Genomic DNA, 8,911 nt, shown 5'->3' with positions numbered 1-8,911 from the left:
ATGGAGGAAAGGAGGCATAGGTGATTATTGAAGAAGCTCACAGAAATCATTCTATTAAAAATGAGTGGAGGCACCCATTTAACAGAGAATGATTTTAGAAACATTTATGAAGTGGTTTCACTAGATTTGGAGTTGGTATGAATATTCTAGAGATTTTACAATGTGGAATAAATAGCAAAGGGGGCTATTCATTTGATGCAACAGAAATAAGTCACACAAAAATGTTGACCACGGTTCTAAAAATAGGGAATGATTTAAGAAAGCTCTGGAAATTTGAATCACTCCAATTGGAGTTGATCTGAAGCCTATGGGATTTTTGAAAGGGGAGCTAAAAGCATCCCAAATCTGTATTTAAATATAAATACATTATGGAAGTTGTTTGGAAAAATGTGCAAAGTCAATATTTGGATAGATCTTCATTTTAGAGACCGCCAGAAATTTGAATAATTAGATTTGGAGTCAGAGTGATTTTATAATGGAATTTTGAAGATTGCAGATAAATAAAAAGGGAAAGTGGCCTCCATACTTAGCTATCCTGCGCACTAGGCGCTAGTTAGGCCTTCGGGCCGGCCCAGTGGTTCCCAGCGCCAGCAGAGGGCCACGCAAGTGGCGCACTCCATGGAATGCGCTTCCTAAGCGGGTAGGCGCATCGGGAGGGTTCCGCCTCCACTTAAGGCACTAGGCTCGGCTCGGCTCACTTACAGGGAGGGCCCCCTCGTCAGGGCCTTCTCCTACCTCCTGCCCGAGCGCAGGGGAGGTGGGGAGGAAAGACCGGCCAAGGGAGGGGCTCCTCAGATGGCTCCGGCCACCCCCCAGCGGTGCGCCGGCCACCGGCACACTCGGGGCGGTTAGCCGCAGCCGTTCCCCTGCTCAGCACCTGCAGGGGAGGGCTGCATGAGCGCTGATGACGAGGCATACAGGGAGGCCATCTACCCCTTGGTTTCGGCACCAGCAGCGAAGGGAGAGAGCGGGAGGGGTTGCGGAGCAGTTGCAGCGGCCTGGGGGTCTCAGGCAGGGGTGGAAGGAGGCGAGGGGAGGCTCCGAGCGTGCCAGCCCGTGCGGAGGCCGAAGCTCTACCCCACGGCCACGAAAGAAGGAGGAGGGGAGGAAGGCTTAGGGGAGAAGGGAGAGCTCGACGAGGACCCAGGACGGATCCCAGGAGGAGAGGGAGAGGTTTTGGTAGGCTCAGGTGCTCGGGGAACGCTCTAAGTGGGGAGGGAGGAGCCGAGAAGGATCTCGGAGCTCTGTGGTGCACCCAGGGCACGGCGGCCACACGTCCCTGAGCCACCTTGGAGCCTTTCTAGCGTCGTGGAGGGGTCAAAGGTGGAGGAGGGGATGCTCTGGCGCTCTGGGGCACACTGCCACTGCGGAACATGAGCTAGGAGACGAAGAAGTGGTGCAGAGCACCATTAGTACAGGCTGACAGCATGGTCACCATGGCCACGCGTGTCCAGGGTGATCGTTTGACCTGACAAAGATGTCTCTCATGCAAGGCATGCTTGCCAGAGGTCACTGGTGGAGTTTGGAGCCAAGTGAAAGAGGTTTGAATGGGTGCTGACTTTGATTTAGTTTGCAGCAGCAAACTTAGTGCTAGCAAAACTAGTTTGCACAGGGAGTTAATTGAGGGAAAACCATATCCAGCACTCTTGTTAATAGAAGGACTACTAGCCTGCCAAATTTCAGCTCAGGAAAGTGAGCCTAGCTAGTACTTCTAGTGCAATCCTATATTTTGGCCAGAAATCAACTTGAGGAGGTGCTGCTCATTTTCTCCACATGAGCATGCTATATCTGGGTTCCAAATGAAGCTTTGGCATAGGATAGATGCTCTGGAAAGAGTTGGGAGCCTTGGGTTAAGCAGAAGAATGGGAAGAAGGGTAAAACAGTGTTGCCAAGGGTGAAAATGAGAGAAAGTTACAAAGGGTCCTTCCCCAATAATGGACCAGTGGCCATGGGGATGTTACTGGAGGTAAAATCCAAATATGTGAGGTTGTGGTAGAAAATTGAGCTCAATGGTAAAAGTGGAAGGGGTCAAAGAAGCCAATTTAGTGAGTGCACACAAGGTGTTTGATCTGTGGTTAGGCTACCAGATGGATTCCAATGGCTATGAAATTTAACAGGGTCAAATAATATATGAAAATAAGCTTGGACACCAAATTTGGGATTTGCTGGAGAAGTTTTCCAATGTAGGCTTGGAAAACCCTTGAAATGGACAGCAATGAATTTCTCCTTACAACCCTGTTCAAATAAATTCCCACAAATCCAATATTTGGTGTAGGGGCATTAATTGAGCATTAAGGCATGCACAAAAAGTTTGAGGTCAATTGGAGAAACTTTATAATGTAAAGTTTACCAAATTCAGAATCAAAAGAGAGGGTTTTGGGGGTCTTAGGACAAGTTCCTCTATTCTCCTTGATGTACCACTTGGTGTGGATGCCTTATTGGAGTATTGGAACATGTCCACCAAATTTGAGCACAATTGGAGACACTTTACAATGTAGAGTTGCTCAAATTTGATTCTAGACAGATAGGGTTTTAGAGTGATTAGGGGAGTCAAATCAACGTGGATTAAAATGAAACTTGGCAAGATCATCAAGAATATCATAGATGACATGCTAGAATTTTACTGGAATTTATTGAGAATATTTCTTATAGAAATATTCCAAAATCTTCAAATAGGCAGGAATGGTTTTGGAGGGGTTTGCCCAATGTTTTGAAGATGACCATGTGTTGAAACTCATAAATATGGAATAAATATATCGAGTGAGTTACCCTAAATTTTCTTACATATTTTAAAAGCAATAAAAATAACTTTCCTTCATAGGAGACCATTTCTGGCCTCACAGAAAGACTTTTCAATAAAATAATAAAACAACTTCTAAAATAATAATATGATGGTTTTTGGAAGACATTTTGATAATAGGTTTTAAATAAAATAATTGGTGCAAAAGAATTTCCCTAATTTGAGGACTTGTAGTACAAACCTCATCTCAGGGGTTTGAAAGTTTAATTCAAAGAAATGCTTTTTGGTAAAATAATATTTGGTGAAAATAGATATTTATCCTAAACACATGGCATGATCATTAGGCAGGAGATCATGGAATGAGGAGGTGATTAGGAGGATGGCAAGAATTAATGGGGAGCAATCACATGCATTCAAGCAAACACGCAAACAATAGTCAGCTCAAGCATCACAAGCATTCACAAAAATTTTAATTGGTCCTAATTTTTGAAATAAGTTAATTAGTGAGGAAGGTCCAAAAACAGGGTGTGACAAATCTTACCCCCTTAAGAAAATCTCGTCCCCGAGAATTCTTGGCAAGGGGTTGGAGAGATTCAAAATCTTGAATCGGAGGTAGTCTTCATGTCCCCATGTTGTTGTTGTGGTCTTGAGGTGCTTGATGATACAACTTCGAATGTCCGCACGTCCTTGTGTGATCGTGAGCGGGATCTAGCAATAAGTTATGCTTGACCGAGGTCAAGGGCTTGGTGAGCTAAGTCTGTGCAAGGTTCTGGCTTGCAAGTGTATTCCGAAGTCAGAATATGTGGCAAGATGGGGTGTCCAGTTTCTGGTCCTCGGGCTTCGCATGCCGGTTAGTGACATCAAGATGTCTCGTGTTAGAACGCAGTGCCAAAGTCTTCGGGTAGCTTCCTGCTTACAGGAAAGTCCTCGACTTCCTTTCGGTAGTCACGCTATGGTCGCAAATGGTCTTCGAAGGCTTATCGTGAAAGGGTCCGGGTTGGGTCTCACCTATGAGCCTAAGCTCGGAAGCTCAGAGTCCAGAACAGGTCCTGCCATCTCGTGGGCTTGCGAGGGATTCTGGATGAGCCGGCTACCCAAGAGTATAGACCAGTCATCCATTCCCAAGGTCTGCGACTCAGGGGGTGGGTGAATCGCCTTTGGCAGGTCTTCACCACGACCTACTAGTACTCTCGTCCTTGATTTGGACCAAGGAAAGGTCTTCTGATTCTTTCTCTTGTCCAAAGGCTTCATCATCTTGAATTGTCGAGGCTTCTTGACGTCGTTGATGTGATCGGTGCGCGGTCGGTGGTTGACTTCTGTTGCTTCATCGTCGTTGTCGTGGCTTCCTCATCACGGCGGTTCTTCGTCTCGACTTGAGTAGGATAGACTTCGACCGTCTTGGGACTGCTTCGAGAAGCCCACCTTCTCGAGATAACACTGTACCCTCAAGAGGCATAACAATCGACGTTCCTGGGGCTCGTCCAAACAAGGCTAAGGTGTTCTTCCTCTTACTGGGTGAGTAAGTGTGTCATCAGTGAGGATGACCACATACTTTCCCCAAACAAGACATAAACATAGTGCTCAAAAGTCAGGCGAGGAGAACGGACCTTTGTATGGGCGGGTACTGGCCATATTTTAACGACTCAGAGTCGTCTTCTATGGTCGTAATCCGTCCACCTTGTGGCTCAGCGAAGATTTAGGGTCTTAAGGATCTTACGATGTGGGTGAACAGTTATCATCTTATCTCTAAGCACATTCCCTTAGATGCCAGTAGTTCGACTTCTAATCTTGGGACGATATCACCTCATCTCATCAAAGGTACCATCCCACGTGGGTCAACTCCACACTGCTCACGCTAGCCAATTCCGGGTTGAGTGAAGAACTAAACCCAAACACTACAAGTATGGTGTAGCTACGATGCACATGCATCACTAGGCAAGAACCTCGGGGAGGCATACAAGTTCCTATGATTGAATTTAAGACACAACAAATCCAAAATTTCCATCTAAGTCATCCAATGGACAGGGTACTACATTACTATATTAAGGAACCACATAGTATACCAATCCAATATCTTGGTTTCCCTGCTACGAATCCGATCAAGTGATCCATCAATCCGATCAATCATTATTGGACTTATCACTCCTACAAATCCATCATTAATGGAGTTCTACATGATCTCTTAGAGTCCTCATAATTCACATATTACGGCAAGGATTACGTCATAGTATATCCACCAACTTCAATAATCATGGCCATCTAATCTCCAAGGCCAAACCACATATGTTGTAAATCAATTTGACAACTCCGTGTACACGCACTCTATATCCACCGAGAAACATGGTATCATGATCGAGATTATCGGGCTAAATCCAATTTACTCCGAACCATGTGGTCTATGTCATCCTCGTACCTCTATTAAGATTACCTATTTAAATCCAAGACTCAAATCAAATAAGAAGTCTACTTGATACCCCAATTCATCATGATAATTATCTCCAAACCATGCCATCTACTTGCTAGAGTCATGTATACCACCGAGAATATTGTTGTTCGCGATCATAATCATCCTACTAAATCCAATCTTACTCCAGATTATGTAGGTTATGCTACTGTATCAACTCGTTCCACCAAATCCACCTACCTTTATAAGGTTCTCACGATCCACCAAAATAGTCTAGCTATATCCTCAAGACACATATCATCATCACCATGACAGTCTTTAGACTAATACTCTATGTCCAAGAACGATCCTCTTATGGCATCAAGGTTACAGTGCTAGCTTAAGATTGAAGGGTACTTGTTCACTGCGCTCACTAGTCCCATTAAGAACCCGGTGCTAGGCGGGGTTTATCGGGGACCTACTCGTGTTGTGGCAAATCCGTGTACTAGACACGTGACCAGCAATTTTGAGCCAGAAAGGCTTGTGGAGGTTAGTCTGGTCTAGTATGGTTCCCAATCTTGAGGGGATAGCATAACTACTACGGGTTGCGTGTGGTTAAGCATAGCATAGTTAGTTTCTTCAGTGTCAGCCATCCTTCGAAGTGGATCTTTGGTGCATCTTGCCTTGCCGTCTTCAGTTGTCGAGAGGGGTGAGAGAGATAGAGCACACAGGGGAGTGTCTAAGGGTTTCAGTGTAATCAAACAAGCTTTGAAAAGTCAACTCAAACAAGTGCTAAAATTATTTTGAACATCAAAATAAGACGAGTGATATAACCGCATGCTTGTTGCCTAAGCAAAAGTGTTACTTATATCAAAGCACAAACAACAAAACAAGCAACACATAACATGGTCCATCCGAACCATTTCACAGACTCGACTTCGCATAGGGATTCACGACTCATCCTATCCTAGGTTCTGGGACTCGACAGTCGTGCTTGCTTCGTGCTCCGGAGAGGAGTCCGCTAAGTCTTCTGGACCTTCTCATGGTGTTGCCATGTCTCTTGGTGTTGCTCGGCGAACTTCTGGGGTTGAGTTGAAGGGATCCTTGCGGACTTCGCATCTGGGGAGTTGTTGTCGAAGGTAGTTCTTCATTGCTGTCATTGACAGGGTCTTCTGTTGTCTTCATGATCTTGTCAGTGTCTTCTTGTCTTCCGAGGCTTTGAGAGTCTCAAGTGGACATCTTCATGCACCGATATTTGCATGACATCATAGAGTTCTGATCTGTCAATCTTACTAATTGCGATGTCAACACCTAGAGCGGGGGATGAAGAGAACTGTTTTCCTGCTCACTAAGGTGAGGCAGACCAAATGGCGAGGTTATCATCCACCGGTGGTGGTTGACACAATTCCTTATAACTGACAGGGTCGCTCTATTAGGGATGCAGATCAAGGTTTGCATATATTATGTCCAGATTATCGTAGGTGCAAGTGGCATCACCATGGAACAGTGCCCAAGGTTTCACCATCTTCTAAGCCTCGATGTCCTTGTTCCTCATGGAGGTACTTCTGTTGGTGTCGTATGGTCGCAGAGTTTCCTTCTCTGTCTTTCAGCACAGGTGTTTGCCTGGAAAGGTTACTTCCTTCCGGGCTGCCCATGAGGATTTCAATTTATCCCGTGGTTAGAGGGCATAAGGTTCTAGCGACCAATTGCAATTTTTCAAAAAGTAGGCGAGGAGTGTCAAGAAAATAAGAGTGGAAGGCTAGAGCATAACCTTCAATTTCTTTAAAGATTTAGGAGAGTCGAGAAAATATACAGGTTTTGTAAGTATTTTGAAGGATCTGGAAAGCAGTTTTATCCTATCTAACGTCCGTGCTAACTAAGGGCTTCCTACAGTCAGGATGGCTCTGATACCAGCTCTGTGGGGACCCCGACTTACGAGTCGAGATTGCCATGCTAAGTGATCCCAGAGATCGATGTTCACCGAACACAGATATCGAATAAAAGAGTCTTACATCCATACATACCGTTTGATACAATAAATGATCACTTCGGTCGAGTCTTAGATATACAGGGCCTTATAGGCCAACACACCAAACTAGACCAATAGCGGAATTATTGCTTGAAAGCGTGAACCCATGCCATCAGCCTTAACCTACAGGCATTCTGACTCGGAAGCGTCCTAGCTTGCAAGAACGTCACCGAGTTAATCTTCACCATATCCTGTTCTCTCATACCTGGTCAATGAAATAACCAGTGGCAAGCCAATGAGTACTTTGAATGTACTCGCAAACAGCCCATGATATGAACATTAAGAGTGAAGGATAACAATATCATGCATCTTTAGTGTAACTCATCTCGGTGGAATGATCATGAATATGCATCAAGTTAAAGAATTACTCTTGAAGAACAGGTTATATATATCAACATATCTGCTAAGGGATGAACCATCCGAGCTCACCCCATATGCCAAGTCACCATACTTGGTCATATCCTCGATATATCAGTTGAGGGTTGAACCACCCGGGTTCACCCTATATGCCAAGTCGCCGAACTTGGTCATATTATTACTTTCATAACAACACCTTTTCTTAACACCACACACACACACACTCACACACACTTGGTTCATGCGGAAATATCAGGACGTAGTTTAAGCAGGATTATCCAACTGTCCTTGACCGTGGACACGACTATTCGAATAGTTTACACTCTGCAGAGGTAGTATGCTGGACCCACGAGATGCGGGAAACTTCCGTGTCATCCACGACTCGCGGTATTTCACATAGCCGAGGTAAGTACCCGATCAAGGCATTTCCCTTGACGATACTAGACAAAGAGGTCCACTCGATTGGTACCCAGCCCATATGTCGTACGTAGCACCAACTCTGGACCGTACCGACCATGCGGGGACCAACGGTGTGACTGGAACTCATAAAAATGGCATAGTCATCCTACCCGGCAGGACCCCATCACGAGAGTGACTACAATCACTCCCGCCACTAGTAATGTGGCTCTTTGGTAACACCGACCAGAGTAATTAACATAGCCCCGTCCCATAAGGGGTAACGTGGTCGTACTAGTAAGGTTGGGATGGTCGACACATCATAAATCTAATCCCATTTCCGAAACCTTACTCACAAAAATACCGGGTGAATCACTTCACCAAAAGTGACCACCAACTCATCATCACCCTTGGGCATTAGTGGCACCCGATGGGGTTTTCATCAACTCTTGCTTTATGACAACATCATGCTCATGATAGAACTACTGCTACTTTTACTTGTCAACATGGTATTAGCATGACCCTCAAGGGGTAGAGTCAAGGTCAATGCAAATACTCTGGAGGAGCCTTCGATAAAATCATATCAAATGATTACCGACACTTATGATCATATGCAACGGGAATACTTGCTATCTTAACATGCAAAGTAACATATGCTCAGTCATGGTCAAAGGGCTTCTTGCCTTGCTCACGTAAGTCCTCGGGGTCCTCGAGGTCTTCCGCTCCAACTCCGAATACTCCGTCTACCGTCAACTATCGTTGGAAACAACCACAGTAAGCCACACAACAAGCAGAAATAAAAGTGCCACAAAAATAGAAGTTATATTTTTCTTGGACCTCTTTGGTCATAAGAAAAATACCTGAATCTTTGCCAAGGGGTTTGGATCATCAGGGGTGTTTGAATGGAGGAAAGGAGGCATAGGTGATTATTGAAGAAGCTCACAGAAATCATTCTGTTAAAAATGAGTGGAGGCACCCATTTAACAGAGAATGATTTTAGAAACAT

Source organism: Hordeum vulgare, chromosome 5H (assembly GCF_904849725.1).
Source record: "Hordeum vulgare subsp. vulgare chromosome 5H, MorexV3_pseudomolecules_assembly, whole genome shotgun sequence".
Taxonomy (NCBI): Eukaryota; Viridiplantae; Streptophyta; class Magnoliopsida; order Poales; family Poaceae; genus Hordeum; species Hordeum vulgare.
This window is presented reverse-complemented; position numbering follows the sequence as displayed.